Genomic DNA, 19,188 nt, shown 5'->3' on the forward strand with positions numbered 1-19,188 from the left:
GTTGATGGGGATATTGCGTTTTTCGAGGCCTTACTTGACGTTGTAGATGAGGATGTGGTGTTAGAGGAAGAACACCATTGCCAGCCCGTGGATTGTTATTTGAATGATGATCAGGAATCAAAACCACGGGATAAGGTCGAGGATGATAGGTTACCTGAAAACCGAAGTTGCGTATACTTTAGAAGATGGTCTACGGGAGTGAAAAAACCATTAAAAGTCAAACACGAACAGTCTTCTTGATACTTACAACGCATTCGGCTTTTGCCAGGTAAGTTTAAATATAGGTGGTCTGAACCGTTACTGATTTTAAATTCTAATTTAATATTTTACGGTTCCATCATTGATATATTATTGTTTGATAAATTCCGGGTGGAACTAAACGGGTTGGACATGGTCCAAATCAAAGAGAAATCTCCTGATTAATTTCAAGTGTGGGGAGGTTTCGCGGAGTTTGTATAATTAATCGAGTCACTAACGTAGTTTTTTGTAGTTCTTTTTTGTTTTTGTGCTTTTAAGTTTTGCTAGGTTTGAAGAAAGTTTGAGCTAGAGACGATCCCCAGGTTGAGTATAAATGAAAAAAAAAGTGTGGGGATGATGGAAGTGGAGCCGTATACTTCATATTTAATTATTTGCTCCTGATTATCTTGTTTTATATATTTGTGGGTTTGTGAAGTACTTTAATTTCATAATATCTATCAGCTTGATAAGATACGTCTTTAGATATGTTTGTTGAATTTTTGCCGCTTACGTTCGTGAGAGAAGGAGTTACCATTTGCTGAGCATGTTCGTAGTTGGAGGGCAATCATGGAAGAAGACTTTGGCATCATATTTCATGTGCATATTACCAGCTAAGTCTTTTCCATTATTTAGCTTATTAATTTTATTTTTATTTTTTACTTTTTATTTTGCTTTTGTTTTTAATTTTTAGTTTTTAGTTTTTTGTAGTCCGACTTTATTTTAATTTTATTTATTTAAGTCGTCCTTATCCTTGCATTGAGGACAATGCAAAATTTAAGTGTGGGGATAGGATATTTGAGTCGTAGTTTAATTTTTCTTTAAATTAAGAAAAATAAAAAAAAATTGAAAAATGCTTTAAAAATGTCTCTTGAATATAGTTTTTTGCGTTAAAGTGAGAGATGATGATTTTATCGGAAATTTGTTTTTCAAACTACTAATAATATGAGATAAATAAAAGAAAGCGCACTTAACCTGAGATGTGTCGGTAGGCTCAGCCTTGAAAATGAAAGGGCAATTTGATAAAATGGGTCGGAAATCTCTTGTGGGTAAAGCGTTTTGTCTGTAGAAAATAAGTAATAAAAGGTCAGCCATACTCAAGCCTCAATTCTTAATATGAAAAGTGGAAATATCAAAAAGTTTGAAAAGTTTAAAAAATTGAATAAGTTATCATATGATTCTTGGGTAAGTTTAACGTTAGAGTATGCCGTGTAGCCTGTGATATAAATCTTAAACTGCTAGTTTTAGTGTTTAACACATCATTAGTTCGGTTTGATTTTATTTGGATTTCGTTTCGTTATGGATTTTTATGTTCTAAGTAAACGGTTGAGTTTGATTTAATTGATGCGTATGATTGCTTGGTTTTGTTTGCTTGAATTTATTGTTTCACATTGCCCTTGTTGATTGTTACATAGGATAGGGTTTTGTTAGGTCATTTACTGTGTGTTCTTGGCTAGTTTGTGATTAATATGCATTAAAATCATAGAAACAATAAAATCAAGTAAATAGATAAAAGTGAGCTGCTAGTCTAAAAAGCTGTAAGGTTAGGCTATTAATAGATCTTTGCTTGTCGGGATTGCCAGATTTAGTTATTCGTAAGGAGTCCATCTATGTTTGATTGTCAGCTTAATCTATTAAATTAATTGGGTTTGCTTCGCTATCTTTTGAATTTCGCGCTGTAAGGTAGGTTTTCGTCATAAAAGATACTTAAACATAAGCGACTAAATAACCGTAAGGAAGTTTAATATGAAATTGGTGAGTCTTAAAACTTGTTAGAAATCCATAGGCGTCTTCTTGAAGTTCAAGGGTCCTGTTCGAGTTTTCTGTCAAGGGTCTATTTTATTATTCCAGTTCCATAACTTGTGTTTTCCATTTAATTAATAACCGTAACTTTGGGGATTCTGGCCTGGGTAGTTATCTTTATAATCTGAATTAATCCAAGTTTTCTTAATTGTTTATTAGTTTAAAATTAATTAGGTTAAGGTTTATTAATTAATTAAGTTTAAGATAATGATTATGTTTTATTATTATTATATAAATTAGGTTTAGGTTTTATTATTATATTATTTGTTTTATTATTATTTAATAAAAGTAATCATTAGTTAATTATTATTAAGTTTTAATTATTAGTATTAAATTCACCCTCAAATATTATTAATAAATAGTCGTGTCTTGTAGTTGAGTCTAATTTGTTAGTTTCGTAATTTAAAGAGTCTCGTGGGTTCGATATCCGGACTTACTTAGTTGTACTAGAGTCGATCGGTTCACTTTCCGGTTAGTAGTTTAAGTTAAGTTTAAGGGTCTAGAGTATTACTTAGTGTCTAGATTAGTATAGTTATTTATTATTTGACTACTTTTAGAACATCAACTATCAACCAAACTCCTATAACAGTGGATGTTGAAGTGATCAGAAGGGTGCTTCGGTTTGGGGACGATGATGATAACCCAAGTGAGTTTGATAAGGAGTTAATCAAGGGTTTGTTCAGATGTGTACGTTATGGTGGAAATATTGAGGATTCTATGTTTAACAAGAATGGTTTATGCCCTCCCTACAAGTATCTTTTACACGTACTGATTCATTGTATGGGTGGTCGTAAAGGTGGATTTGATGAATGCCGAATTAGTCTACAATCGGCGTTTGTGGCACTTATTCTCAATAAACCATTCAACTTCTCATAAATGGTTTTCGATCATTTGAAAGAGCAAGTTCAGAAAACGGCTCAGAAGAAGAAGTTCTTAATGTATCCTCGATTTCTGTAGTTGATAATTCAAGATTTGATACCAAACTTGGTTATTGAGCAAACATTGGTGGACGATGTGCTTCCTTTTGAACACATGAAGGACGAAATTGTACGTAGAATGAAGATCTATCGTAAGGAGAGGCCTCGGGACAAACATATGATTGGTCACAATATTAATCCTGATTATGTATGTCCTCCTAGTGAATGCTGGATCCATGATGACTCGGATTCCGAGCGTGAGGGAGGAGAAGGTGGGAACAATAGTGGTGGTTATGGTGATGATGGTGGTGATGGTGGACATGGTAGTGCTGGTGATGCAGCTCTTCAAGAACAACAAGCTGCAGTCGATGCCGCGTTAGCTGCCACAATTGCAGCTCAACGTGAACGGAAACGAAAAGGTAAATCACCAGCTTCTGAAGTTCCAGCTAAGAGACGTGTATCAGCTAGAGTTGGTGTTATCATTGGTGTTCCACCGCCTCGAACAACCATGTCTCAATGCCCGGTAGTGCCGCTTACTACTAGCACTCCAGCGCTTACCTTGACGACAACGATGGTCCCTGATGAAAGACTTGGTATGATTCCACATATGGCATTAGCTGAAATACCAATGCCTTCTGCTACACCTTCCACTGTTCCTCCAACACCGTCTATGAGGCCTCCTCCAACTAGTGATGTCTCATTTATGAGAATTACAAGGCCTCAGGGACCAATCCAGCATGTCCATCCATCCTTGTATAATATGCCACAGAACCGTTAGACAGACATGTTATTAAACCTCCTTCATTTGTATGAAAACCAAATGTCTGTTGACCATCAAAATCAAGAACGTCTCATGGAGAACCAACGAAAGCTGATGAGTTATGTCTCATTTTTTCAAAAAGAGACAAAGGAGCTTCGTGCGATTGTTGAGTCTCAGGGGGTGAAACTCAAAGAACAGGAGGATCTGATTTTGCAGTTAACATGCAAAGATGATGCATTGAAGAAACTCAAGAATGATGACCAAGATCCTGATGAGTCTGGTGCAGAAGGTGAGCCTAAACACACGCACGGCTTAGCTTCCGATGCAGGTACAAGTGGTGGTGATGACTCAGAAAAGCAAATTATTGTTTATCAAGACTATATATTGATATGATTGAAGCTGATACAGTCATATTCGTTGATGGATCGGGGATGGTTAGGAGTATCGTGAACAAGAATGAGATTGAGGTTGGTCAATTTGTTAAGCGAGCCTTAACACGAGAGGAGATTTCATTACTGCTTGGTCTGAATGACGAACAGTTGACCATGTTAGAGGCAGAGCCTGATGTTGAGGTATTTAACGATGAAGAGATCTTAAATGATCCAACGTTTGAGATGAACACATATTTATTTATGATGATGAGGAGGTCGTGGTTGAAGATGTCACAGGTGAAGAGTATCATGACCTGTTTCAACACACTAATGTTGATCAGGGTGCTCCAATATTCACTGAAAAAACAATCAAAACAGCTGAGGACAGGATGGAAAAGGTATCTAAGGGTAAGCAGGTAGCTAATGCAGTGTTTGATTCACTTGCAGTCATAACCGATGCTGATATTGCTAAGTGGTTCAGCTATAAGAAGTTGAGTAAGATTATCAAGGCGTATCGATATGTTGATCAGGAACAAAAGGAAGAAGCTGCCGCTAGAGCCAAAGCTAATCAAGTGACATCATTCAAGACCGTGTCAAAGGTTAAAGGTGATATCGTTTCTTGGCTATTTGATTCTGAACTTAAGGTATGTATTGTGATATGGGAGAAGGGAATTCAATACTACGAGAAGATTATGGACGTTCTTACTTTACCGCGTTGGGATGATCGTACCCTCGCGTGTCGTCCATTTATCAATCGAGGTGGTGACCGAATAGCTGATTGGTTCCATCAACAACTGCTATTCGAGGTCAATTCTGGGTTCAAGTTTCTAAAACCCCTGGTCCCTACACGTAAACGTATTGATGAAATTGATTCAAGGACGGGCTGGAGGAAGCTTGTACTTAAGGTAAAGCCACCAAAAACCTTGAAGCGTGTGCCGGTAAAGACACTGAATCAACACATGGCCAGTTCTTTCAACCTCTGGTATTATGATTATCGAACCGGCGAGGCCATCATTGTCTTGGGAAAGGGTCTGAAGACTAAGTTGATTAATATTATCGACCCGATGTGGTTGGTGAATTTAACCGAGACTGATAATGATGTGCTGCACAAGAACAAGATTTTGATTGAACGCAATGAAGACTATAATCTGGCTATGCAACTCCAACGCGTTGTGCGTGTATGTTATGAGAACGGGATTCATAGCTACAGAGATTGGCAGTCCAATCGTTTCAAGTGAAGATCAAAGACAAAGATCTCAAGACGAGGGGGTGTCTGTTAGTACACAGCTTTGCGTCTCGAGTCTTTGTATTTATCATTAACGTATTTGTCGGTTTGATTTATGTAATAAATAATTAATGTTATCTTGTAGTTCGTTAATGTAATAGTCTAGTTCTCTAAGGATGTTTAGCGAACTAGATCTAAGTTATTTCCCTCCTGATTCGTTAAGGATGTTTAACGAATCAGGGGGTGTTTCGTTAAGATTATTTCTTTAAATGTATGTAACGAAGTAGACCCTAGTTCGTTAGGGGATGTTAACGAACTAGGTCTATCTTCTATATATAGTGACCTCTGTCACTGTTTAATAAAAGGTTGGAGAGCTAATTAACGAACCTCTGCCTGATCTCTCTCTCAATCTTCATACTGATATTACTTACATACTTACAACCAATACATATAGATATATATAACGTATTAACTATAGATCAATGGTAATAATGAACTAGATCCGTATTTTAGGTTAATTTATAAATAACTCAGATCTGAGATCTGTGTTAGTAAGAATTAACTGAGATCAAACAGTAACATCCCAAAATTTATAAATAAAAATAAAATAAAGTTTATGATTCGAATCATGTGTTAATATTTAATTAATATTAAAAGAAGTATGGATTTGGATAACGAAAATGAATTAAGATGGTGTGATGGGCCTTAGGTCCATGGCCTTTAAGGAGTATAAATACTCCCTTAAACTACCCTAAAACCCTAAATCCTCATTCCATCTTTCCATATTCTTTACACACTAAAAAACACACACATACTCCTACACCATACACGACAGAGAACTAAGGAGCATATACAAGATCTTGCACGTGCTAGCTATATACAAGATTTGAAGTTCATAAACAAGTTAACCGTGACCTAACGAACGCATAAAGGTATGTTCTTCATATTAAAGTTTATGTTTTTAAGAATGTTTAGCCTTGAAACTTAAACGGAGAATAGATCGGGTATAAACGAGTATTAAAGTTGCAAACTTGATGTTAAAATTAACTTAACAAACATGCGGTTAAGAACGTCTCGTTAAACAAAAACCCTAGATCTAATTTTGAACGTTTTAAGCCTAAAGGTCCAAACTTTATGCCTTTCAGGGCCGAGTTTTAACTGAAAATGTTCATGGGAAGGTTCACGGGATTCGTTAGTATCATATCAAAGGGTTACGAGTTGAAAATGAGATGATTATGGGGGTTAAGAACGAACCCGTAGCTGCTGCTACAAGTTCGCTGAGCAAGTTCGCTCATAATTAAGTTCGCATGTATGCAAGTTCGCCTGTTGTTAACTTCACCATATAAGTTCGCATGCTACCATGTTCGCTGACATACAAGTTCGCCTTAATCTAAGTTCGCTTATATATTTAAGTTCGCTTATATATCTAAGTTCGCTTATATATCTAAGTTCGCTTATATATCTAAGTTCGCTTATATTGGGACCCGGATACCTGGCGACTTGTAAATGTATACATATACGTGTATACACTTGATGGCATGCATCGCGAGGACCTAAGGAGATAAAATACTAGAATGTTAAAATAAAGGAAAACCATAAAAATGCTAAGTAGAAGCAAGCTAATACTAGGCCATTAGATTAGATCAGATGAGTATTGATGCGTGTAACTTACATACAGTTAGCCGAGCTCAGTTAAAGAAGGGATTAACAACTAACGGAGAAAGAAACATAATCCAGGTGAGTTTCTAGCCCCATTTCCTTGTTATGTTTTCGGGGATGTGTGCATACTCGATGTGAAGTGTGAATACACTTACCTTAAGTGGTAAGTGTATGCTATAATGATTGATGTGATAGTAAGTATTATGTTATGAATGATTGTTTGTCGGTACGTGAATGATCTTCAGATATTGCGTGTATCGCCAATGGAAATGATCCCTAAGTGGTTATTAGTGTGTGTGAAGGTTATGATGTGACTTCGTTATTATGTAAATGATGTAATGAAAGAAAGTGTGCTGTAGACAAGCAGAGGTAGAGTGTGATAGAAGTGGCAAGGGACTAGAAGGGTGTTAGTGGCATGGCGATAGTACGTGGTAGGGTAAGCCTATACGTGTCTTCGTTATTAAAGTGGTATGACGTGAGTGCATGGTAGGGTAAGCCTATACGCCGTCGCCGAAAGACCGCGACTTCACCGGAAAAAGGAGATCTGACTCGTTTTTCACCGTTCTTCACCGTTTTTCATCCCGTTCGTTCCAGATCTGAGCTAGGGTGACCCCTAGGCTCAGCTTATGCTCGGTTCGTACCTGATTCCACCCGGATCTTGTGACTTTAACGGTTTAAAGGTGTCGGCTCATCGTTTCATGACTAAATCTAACGGGTTTGAGTTCATATAATATCATACTATCATTACCTTGGGTCGGGAGCGGTTTTCCTTCTTGATTCGGCTAGAGAAAAGAGAAACTAGAGAGAGAGAGCTTAAGTGTGTGTTTTGGGTGGTGTATGGAATATGTGAATGAATGGATTAAGGATTAATTATTGTTTATATATGATGGGTCATGGGCTTAAGCCCATGATCTTTTCTTCTTTCCTTTTTAATCCAAGTCCATAGCTAATATCTATTTAACCAACACAAGCCCAACTCATATTTTATTTATCTAAACCGATAAACGACTCACTATTAAATAAACGAAACTTATTTTATTATTCTTATCAAAATCGGGATGTTATAACCCATAATTATTCTAGAACCCTCCAAACTTGATATTATCTTTGGATATATTTTATTTAACTTAAAATACATTTTAACTTATTTTTAATAAAGAATCAAAGTGTACAAGACTACCGGTTACCCATTGGATAAAGGTTTTATCCAACCCCTCAAACCCTAATCCCCCCTATAAATACCCACTCATATCAGCCGTTTTTCCCTGAACATTTTCACCATTCTCTCACAAATTGTTTGAACTTGCAAGTTGTTCTGGCTAGTTTTGCTTAAGTTCGACTTTAAAAGTCGACGGAACCAAATCTTGCATTTCAATCCGTTTCGGGTATATGTTTTTTGTTAATTTATGTTGTTATAAGTTAATTTATGTTAAGAAAACCATTTCCATCTTTGTTTAAGGTTTTTGGGCCTTCAAACACTTATTTTTGCATTTTAGGCCCGTTTGGGTCGTTTTCGGGAAGTTTACTCGCTTAACTTTCTTGTTTGAGTTTAGATCTGAAAATTTTACTTTCTTATTAGTTCTATGGTTTTGGACATGTGGTAACCATCCTTGGTCTCATACCGAGTCAAGGACCGAACCAAAACCAAACACTCATTTAAACACTTTTATTAACTTTTGAACAACCATGTTGCATGAAAACATTCTAGATCTGAGTTTTCATTTATATTTTAGTTCTATGGTGTTGGACATTTGGTAACCATCCTCGGTTTCATACCGATTTAAGGACCGAACCAAACTGAACACTCGTTTAAGCACTTTATTTAACTTCTAAACAAATATATTGTATGAAACACTTTAGATATGATTTTTTCTTAATATTTTCGCTATTATATGGTTGATATGGAAGTGTAGAACAAATCTTGGCTTGAACCCAAGTTTCGGGTAAAAACCGAGTGAAACCGAACACTTGTTTTAACAAGTTAGTCAATGTTCAAACCACCAAAAGTTCAACCTATCTTTTTAGTTATGTTTTAAATTATATTTATCATATTACTTAAGATTTTGAAAGTGTTGGAACAAATCTTGGCTTAAACCAAGTTTCGGGTAAAAACCGAGTGAAAGTCGAACTACTCGTCTTAACGAGCTAGTCACATTCAAACCACCAAAAATCTTTCCAAACCTTTTTAACTAATTTTTCACTTTATAGTATTTATATTTCTAAGATTATGGTATGTCGGAACCAAACTTGGCTTTACATCGAGATCGGGCCGACTTACACTCGCTTAAACCCGAGTTTGGGACTTTAATTAATAAAAATCCTTTAACTTGTTTAAGCTACTGATTTTATTGAAGTCATTCATAAATTTAAATGTTTTGGGAAGTTGGATGTGGATTTGTTGCTTTATAAGTCGGATTTTGATGCTTACATTAGCAGGATCGTGCACAATAGCACTAAACCAACTCCCCTATGTAAAACTTAACAAATGTTGAGTAAAACTAAACATCAAAGATCCGGTTTCATGTAAAACCCATTTTACGTTATATTACTTTATTTAACCGCATTTTGTAAAATATAACTTAAACTCCCGAAAAACCAAACCTTACTTTTATGCACTTTTATATCATTTATTTCCATCTTCAAGACTCAATATTAGCTCAAGATATTTCAATCTAGGGCACGCTCGTTAAACCGCTGGCTCGCTTTCTTGAAGATTATTATTATTATTCTAATTTTTCTTCATCGACGCCGCTTTGTCCAAGTGAGTAGTTTATCCCCGTTTTCGCTTTTATACTTTGGGGGAAGCTTGCATACTTACTTAAACAAAAATGATTTAAGACTTGGATTCTCAAACCACAACTCTAGTTTATGTGCTGCTTAGAATAGTTACTAGATTGTGTGTTATATGCCTCATAAGATTAATTGCTAAATGTTTATTGCTTTTGTTGGTTGGCCTCATCCTCATCTTCAATAAGTATAATCATACGCTCCTCCTTGTAATTTGGGATTTTTACCTATTAGAAATGAGCCTCATTTATTTATAATTTATATACCGCGATTGTTGTTATTATTTATGGTTTCACATAAGAATTGTGGATTTTGCCTCATATTATACACACATATATCATGGAATTGCTCACCAACATTCATGTTGAAAAAATATATTTTATGCAACGTTACAGGTTTGATTATTGGTTGAAGGAAGATTTGAAGACGTTATTTTTATTTTGGACCGGTAGAAACTATTTAGGTAGCGTTTGGTATGAAGTAATCACAGTGGGAATGGAATGATTCAATACGTAGGAATGAAAAAATTGGTGTCTGGTTGCTCAATGGAATGGGATTATCCATTACACTTGGAATCTCATTCCACCAAAACCATCCCTTCCCACCCCCCTTCTTTTTTTTCATTCCATTCCTCTTTCATCATACTATTTCACCACCACCACAGCATAACAAAAGCAACCACCACCACAACCATTGCCACCACCACCAGGCCCACCACCACCACATGATCTCCACCACCACTGTAACTGTCTCCATCACCACCTCCGCCACCACTACCGATGTCGCCGCCACCGCCACCACCTTACCATCAGCGCTACCACTGTCACCGCCGCCCATGCCACCATTGTCACCATAAGCACCTCAACCATTGTCACTGTAACTACCACAACCATTGTTACCGCCGCCGCCTAACCATCACCGCCACCACCATTGTCACTGCTTGACCACCACCATCGTTGCTGCCATCCTACCGTCGCCATCACTACTACCGCTCGACCACCGCCACCCCTCCCACCACCACCACCGCCGCCTGACCACCACCACCACCATTGTCTCCACCACCACCACCATTTTCGTCGTCGGAGCTACCGCCACCATCGTCACCATCACAATTTTTATTTTTTTTTTATAAAAAAAATATTTTGAGATAAAAGTGTTTTTATTATTTCTATTTCATTCTTACAATTTTTTTGGATACCAAACAACATTAACTAATAATTTATTTCATTCCCATTGGTTCACCAAACAAGACAAAGGAATGATAATTATTTATTTCATTCCCTTGTTCATTTCATTTCTTTTCTCATTCCATTCTCCCTTGATTTCATTACCTCTAACCAAACATACTTTTATTATCTTGTACTTTGTTTTATTTGTAATGAACAAGTTGTGTTATACTTGATGATTGAATGAAATGAATGAGTTGATTAAATATTGTTATAACAACTCGGGTTTTCAAACTACTGTTTCATATCCGTTACCCGACCCATTTTTACGTTCGGGTTATATTATCAAATAATATTATTGAGTTAATTAATTTTTTTTATTTTTTTTTATATTATCAACTAATATTATTGTATATACATTTTTCACCCAAAACTCTTTATGTAACCACAATTGAACATGAGGGGCTATTTTGAAAATATGATATTTAATTATATATTATTATTAACCCAATAACCCAGATCCACGATATGGATCCGAACCCGCATATCCATGACCCGTTTAGTATTCTTGCACCTCAATTCTCGTAACGATTATGGAAATTGAATCAAGATTCGTATTATACCTTCCTAACATGGCCTACCGAAAATATTAATGGAGTTTATCGATCAAACTGATTCGTTATTCCTATTATAACGAAGCCGGCTATTACATCTTGTCAATATACATTGTAACAATCGTTATAATTCAATTGCCTTCACCTGCATCATCCTTAGACCAGTATTAATGAAGCCCCCTTGGTTAATTACATATTCTGAACCTGTAAGTTCTCGTTTGATTCCGTTTATGGCCGACGCTATTGGGCTCCATTATAACCTCGATACAATATCGTTTCAGGTATTTTATAGATGTAACATGGTCGTTTTTATCAATTTACAAAACCCCTAATGTTAATTGGACAATCGTAACCGGATTCGTCAATTCTGAATTCTAGGGTTCTTATGGATTTTGGGGTTTTTCTCAGTTATCATATTTAATTATACTGATATGGGTTTCAAACCAATTGTCTAACTGGTTCAATTGGTTTGGTCTGTGTGTTCAAGCTCTGAGTCGGCCAGGGGCATAGGTTCGAGCCCTGGCCAGCCCGGTTTTGTTCTTTTATTTTTAATGGTTTTTAAATGATGTAAATGGTTTATAAATAATACTAAGTATAAAATAAACATAATCAAACCGACATCCTTGAGCTTTCGTTTCTTGTCAATTAAATCTCATCACAAGCTTTTGTATATGAATGTATATCTAACTATCTAAATAATTGTCTACCATAAATCTTAGGTGTCGCTATTCGAAGTTGCGATCGGATCTATTCATTTAAAAGAATCGATTCAACACATTTCTTATGTACCTATGGGTGTTCCCCCCATTCTCTAGAGCCACCAGATTGCTTGATTTATAAATGGAGGCTTCTCATGCATTTGACCTAAATTCGCGGGTATGGGTCTCACCAAACCCGGATAGTCTTTAACTGGGTTATAACATCTCATTTTTTGTAAAACTATTTCATAATCAAACAATAATTTTCACGTGTCATGGGTTTCACCAAGCCCAGATAACCCTTAAACGGGTTATAATATCTCATTTATTTGTGAAATAACCCTTTAATTATCAAAGAATAATTTTCACGGGTTATATGTCTTACCAAACTCTAATAGCCCTCAAATGGGTTTATAAGATCTCATTTATTGATAAAACACTTTCATTATCAAACCCTAATTTAATTTATCTGCTTTACATGTTCTTCGTTGTTGGTCTATCATCTCCATCGTCGGTTAACTTTCAATACTACCCACCATTGTCACCTACATCAACGCCTCTTTTTTCATAAGACAAATATTTGTGTTCATGTATGTAAATTTAAAAAAATCAACATGCTCGTGTTCGTTTATGTTTGTTCATTTAAAATCTAAAAAACATAAACATCTCAACTAATAAAACCCAATATAATTCAATATAAATAAAATCTAAATAAGTAGAATCTAATTCATTTTTAATAAGCTTTTTGCTTAATAACGAAATTCGAAGACGAGAGCAAAAATGAAGAAAAACAAATCTCATCCATATCTTTTCAAATCCTTCCTGTAGAAAGATAAAAAAAACTACATTATATACTCACTTAGATAGATACTTATATCAATATAATAATAATTCTCAAATTATAATAAGTAAGATATCCTTATATATAATAAGATATATTAAAAAATATAATAACAAACTAATATATATGTATTAAATTAAACAAAGTTACACTAAAAAAATAAAATAATCATTATAAAATATCAAAACGATTAAAAACAAAACTTTAAATAAACTCCCGTAACACGGGAGTATCAAACTAGTATATATATATATATATATACGGGATGGTTCGTGCGAGAAGTGAATATCGTCCATTGATTTTGTTTGATCAATGGTCATTATTTAAAAAGGCATTCTTGTAGTTTTAATTTTTATGTTTTAATGAACTTTAATACTAAAAGGGTGTATTAGTAATTTTTGTGTATCTCATTAAAAACAAACGTGAAGCCTATAAGTAGCCAATTAATTCTTCAATTAAAGCCACACTTAAATTACTCTTCTTTTGAAATTCATTTAATATTTTTAGTTTTATATCATTTTGAAGGTTTAGAAATGCTTCATCCAATTTGGTGGATGATAAATATCTAATTATTTGCAAGAGTACAATGACGACTTTGGTAAAAACCTGTTGTATCACTATGAAGTGTAGGTACGTACGTACACTCATACATATGTACCTACGTCCCTACATGTGTGTGTCTCTACGTACGTACATACACACATACATACGTAGGTACATACATACCTACGTCCCTACATATGTATGTCCCTATGTGTGAACATACGTACATTCCTATGTACCTTCGTATATTCATAAATTGTATGGCATACATAAGAGTTTCATATGTTGTGTAGTGTGGGTTTTTTTAATTGTGTAAAATTTTTGTCAAGAGTATGTTCTGTTTAATAGGTGGGACAAAAAAGAACACAATTCAAAACCTATATCAAATTAATATTGATCTATTACGTATTCTCAATTCAACTAATGTAAAATTCTCATATCATACATAATAACAAAAAACACTTAAATAATGATTATAAATTAATATAAATCAACATGTAACTTCCGTTGAATTAATTCTTGCCATATATAAATCAAACCATTTTTACTAGTATACCTCTTTTGATATATAAAACAAAAAATAAAAGAAAATTTTGTGATTGGTCCAATTGACTTCTCGCACTTCTCACCATAAGAAAACTTCTAAAATGAACCAAATCCGGTATATATATATATATATATATATATATATATATATATATATATATATATGTACGTATTATTTTATTTTAAGCAAAAGTAATAAACGCATTAAATGGATTAAATATATTTTCACCATTTAATTTGTCATTAAGAAATTTAAAACGAACTATTTAGTTATATGATAAACTTAGTACATATTATATTCTATTTTAAATGATTATTTGTTTAATTTCAAAATATTTATTTAAACAATATTGTCGTATATGTTATAAGCACTTAAACATTTATTTATGTTCATTTAACACAAAGTATAATCTGCATCTAATTAGTTATGCACGATTATCATTAGAATTGTTTATTTATTTGCATTATCGTAAATGATATCTCTAATTATATCTAGACAAATTAGTTACAAGTCAATTACATATTATTTATATCAAGTGTAACTAATGATTTTCAATAATGATAAAAATAGAAATCCATTGTTGTAAGGCCCCGTTACCGGTAACCCTACTGTCGTGTCGGATTTACTCATAAACACAGTTCTTCAAATCAGAGTTTATTAAAACTTTTCGCGGAATATAAAACGTCAATCATTTGTTACAAAACATTAAATCTTTTCCTTGATACCATAACACTAAAACTTTATATTTAAAACATCTTTACTTCTTTCTTCAGATGCCAGCCGTTCAATCCATGCCATGTGCCATCCTCATGCTAACTCTATAATCAGCTCACCTGTGTGCATACTAAAAGTCAGCTACGCTGAGTGAGTTCTAGTTAATCACATAATCATACAATACATTCTTGCATTTCATACTTTCTTACCTTCATACTTTTATACATTCATATATTCATACATTTATTCATTCATACTTCTATACATTCATGTATTCATGCTTTTATTCTTTCATACTTCTATACATTCATGTATTCATACTTTTATTCTTTCATACTTCTATACATTCATATATTCATACGTTTTAAAGAGCCTTTCGCCCTATAACCTCACAGATATTATAAGGGTCTGGTCCCTAACATCACAGATATTATAAGGGTCTGGTCCCTAACATCACAGATATTATAAGGGTCTGGTCCCTAACATCACAGATATTATAAGGGTCTGGTCCCTTGTTTTCGAATATTAGAAGGGTTCGATTCCCTCTTCGTCACCATACAACCATACATCATACCTCGAGTATTAGTAGGGCTCGGTACCCTTTTCGTAACCATACATTATCATTTCTTTCTTCTATTATCTCTATCATGTTCATACACATAAACATACATATCATACTTACCTTACACATAGTGTTACAACCTGACAGTACGTGCAATATCCGAAGATCGTTCACGTACCATCAAGCAATCATTCCTATATATCATATCATTCACATAAGGCATACACTTATCTCTTAGGATAAGCGTATTAACAAACATATCGAGTATGCACACAGCCCCGAAAACATAACACATAAATGGGGCTAGAAACTCACCTGGATCCTGTTACGCTCGCCGTTGATCGTAATTCCTTTCTTTAACTGGGCTCGGCTAACTGTATAATATTTACACATATCAATTAACTACTACTACTCTTTTTGTATTTCTATCAATATATGACCCACAACGAACGGGGGTCCGGGGGCAGCGCCCCTGGCAGCGGGGTTCTAGGGGCGGCAGCCCCTAGCGGGGTCCAAGGGGCAGAGCCCCTGGCTGGGGTTAAGCTGCCAGGTCAGCTTGGAAAAATTTTATTTACATTAACTGCCTTAACACATTTTCCATTAGGTTTTTAATTTATTTTCTAAGCGAACTTCACTTTAGGCGAAGTTAAACCTCAGGCGAACTTGGCTTTTAGGCGAAGTTTAAACCTTAGGCGAACTTGGATTTTAGGCGAAGTTAAACCTCAGGCGAACTTGGCTTTTAGGCGAAGTTAAACCTCAGGCGAACTTGGCTTTTAGGCGAAGTTAAACCTTAGGCGAACTTGGCTTTTAGGCGAAGTTAAACCTCAGGCGAACTTGGCTTTTAGGCGAAGTTACCATTTAGGCGAACTTAGCTTTTCAGCGAAGTTGCCATCAGGCGAACTTGGCTTCAGGCGAACTTATCATCAGGCGAACTTGGCTTGCAGGCGAAGTTCATCAGGCGAACTTAGCTTGCAGGCGAAGTTCATCGCTTGAAGACGAAGTTGCCCAGATGAAGGCGAAGTTGTCGCGCTGCAGATCTGTTTGCCCATAACTCCTTCGTTTCTTAGCCAAATAACTCGATTTTGGTACCCACGGAATCGTATGATCGGCGCCTACAAATCCCAACCATCAAATCGGCCTAAAATCGACGTTTTAGGGGTCCGATTTGGGCAGTTGGGTTTCGGGTCCGGTTAACCCATCCAATCCTAACCATTTTCAGTAATATTAGCTTTGTTGGATTAGTTCTTACCTTATCAACTCAGATCTATTCAACAGAATCTCGGGTCTCGGCTTCGAATCTCGGTCGGTTATGTGTGTGTTTTTGAGGAGTGTAAAAGAGAAAGATGGAAATAAATGATATTTTGGGCTTGGGATGGGTATTTATCTCTCTCAAGCCCACGGACCCAAGGCCCATTCTCATTTAACCCATCTTACGCAATCTAAGTCCAAGACCCACATACATTTCCCAACACTAGCCCGACCCATACCAACTCCTATTCTATTATTTATTTCCTGATAACCCGAGTAATCTTTCCCTCTATTGTTAAGTAATATAATTAATATTATCTCGAAATTTCGGGATGTTACAATTGTTCAATCAATAACTTCTTAATCCCAATCATAACTCAAATCACATCGAAATCTTAAATCATTAAATTATGTTATATCATTTATAATTAATTTATATTATTATATTTAACTTGGAATCTTTGTCGGTATATCCCGAAGGGTTCATCTTTCTCACATCATCCTCACTTGTCTTTCGTTCATCCGATCAGGTGAGTAATCACTCCCCTTTTACCTCTTTTAAATCTTTTAGGGACTTATGCGTATCGTATCATATTTACGTATTATCTAGTATTCAAACCGCAACTGTTTAATCCTTGTGTGTATATCAGTTTATGCCTAACTTGCTATTTGTTTACTTGCTTTATTTGAACCGCATTCGGAGAGGTCCAACATATTCTCAGTCTAGTATGATCATACGACCGTCGTAGTGGCCGGCGTCCGACGCATTGACAATGGCTTCACCGACACCTCATTTTTGGTAACTAATGCCCATTCACATGGCAACGGTTTAGCCCTTTCTTTATGGTTGATTGTTTGTGTATGTGCTATGGTTTAACTGTTTATTCTCACAAGAACAGTTTGCATATTTCTTTATTTATTATATATTATTTCTGTTGTGTCTTAAACTGGTGTTTTACTCACTCAACCTGTGTTGTTGACAAAAATATATTTTATACGCATTTGTAGGTTATTAGCTTGGTTGTTTAGCAAGATGAAGATCGCGTAGAGATGCCATTTAGGATACAAACTTAATTAATCATTGTTGTAATTTCTTTATACTTTATGTACTTAACTGTAATTGTTTCATTTAAATAAATTAAATAGATATTGTTATTTATAAATTTGCATGATAGTACATTGAGAGCTGTGGGCAATCAGTTCACGCCTCGGCATTTCCGCCGTAGGTTGGGGTGTGACAATTGTCACTTTAATAGTGTCATTGTGTTTTTGAGAAATTCATCGTGCCCCGACATGTTCCGTTGCCTTTGGTCGGGGTGTGACAGTTGTTGAGTTACATTTTATCTGACCATTCATCCGTATTACGAGGTTGTTTTACATTAATTTTTGTTTCTAATAGTTATATATTTTTTTGGATTTAATTTTATTTATTACAAGGAAGTTAATAATATACTTAGTCACACCCCAACTTAGGGCATAGGCTTGTGACCAATAGTTGATACCTGTTTTGTAGATATATCAGAGTTGCGAATATGTAGCGGAAGTCTTTGGTTTAAAATAAAGTATTAATATACTTTGAAATTTATTTGTAAACCTTTATATATAACAATAAAATATTTAATTTATTTGGAAAGCTTCTCGAATAATAAATGTCCGAGTGTTTAATTTATAAACCTTCTCGGATAATAATTATCCGAGTGTTTATTTTATAAACCTTGTTTAAATATTGTTTGCAATATTTTTAATAATTAAAAATTGAGCCATCTCTACCTTGCGAGCATCTAACTCCATGAATGGTTATAATTCTTTGCTACTTGTGCTAACTTTATTTCCTGAAATGTTGGGGGGAATACGTCAGCGATATGCTAGTGAATCGTTGACTCTAAAAACATTTAATAAATATTTCTTTAACTGACAAGATAGTTTTCTGTACAAGCTCAGCAAAAACATCTTTTATTTCTGGGATTTGTACCACTGCCATACATACACAATTACGATTCTCCGGGAACTGACGCCCATTGGAGAACTTTGTTATGACTACAAGTCTGCGACCACATAGCCTTGATTGATAGACTAGATAAAGTATGTTTGGATCAGACACATGTGTACTTGTACTGAGTTGTTTTTATATTCTATCTTGTATATGATAAGGATCACGTAATCCCTTAAATCTTTATGTTAGGGATCACGTAATCTAATAAAAGTATTTGACTGAGTTTGGTAAGATAAACAACCTGTTCTCTTGACTGATTAAAAGGTTTAATGTATTCACCTGTGATTGTCTGTTTTGAATGATGTGGTGATCTCGTTTGAAAACCTTTATGAATAATTGATGATTAACCCATAAACAAATAGGTTTATAAATACCCGGATCACCTCTTGATCTGGCTACAGATGTTTAGTCTGGTTTTGATAGCTTTAAACCTTGATTGATCATTTGTTTGAATAAAATATTTAGATTTAAAATCTTCTCTTTATTTGCCAATCATGTGCTATATT

Source organism: Bidens hawaiensis, unplaced genomic scaffold (genome assembly GCF_021521415.1).
Source record: "Bidens hawaiensis isolate Kalapana, Puna unplaced genomic scaffold, B.hawaiensis_p1.1 tig00008877_1, whole genome shotgun sequence".
In the NCBI taxonomy this organism is placed as follows: Eukaryota; Viridiplantae; Streptophyta; class Magnoliopsida; order Asterales; family Asteraceae; genus Bidens; species Bidens hawaiensis.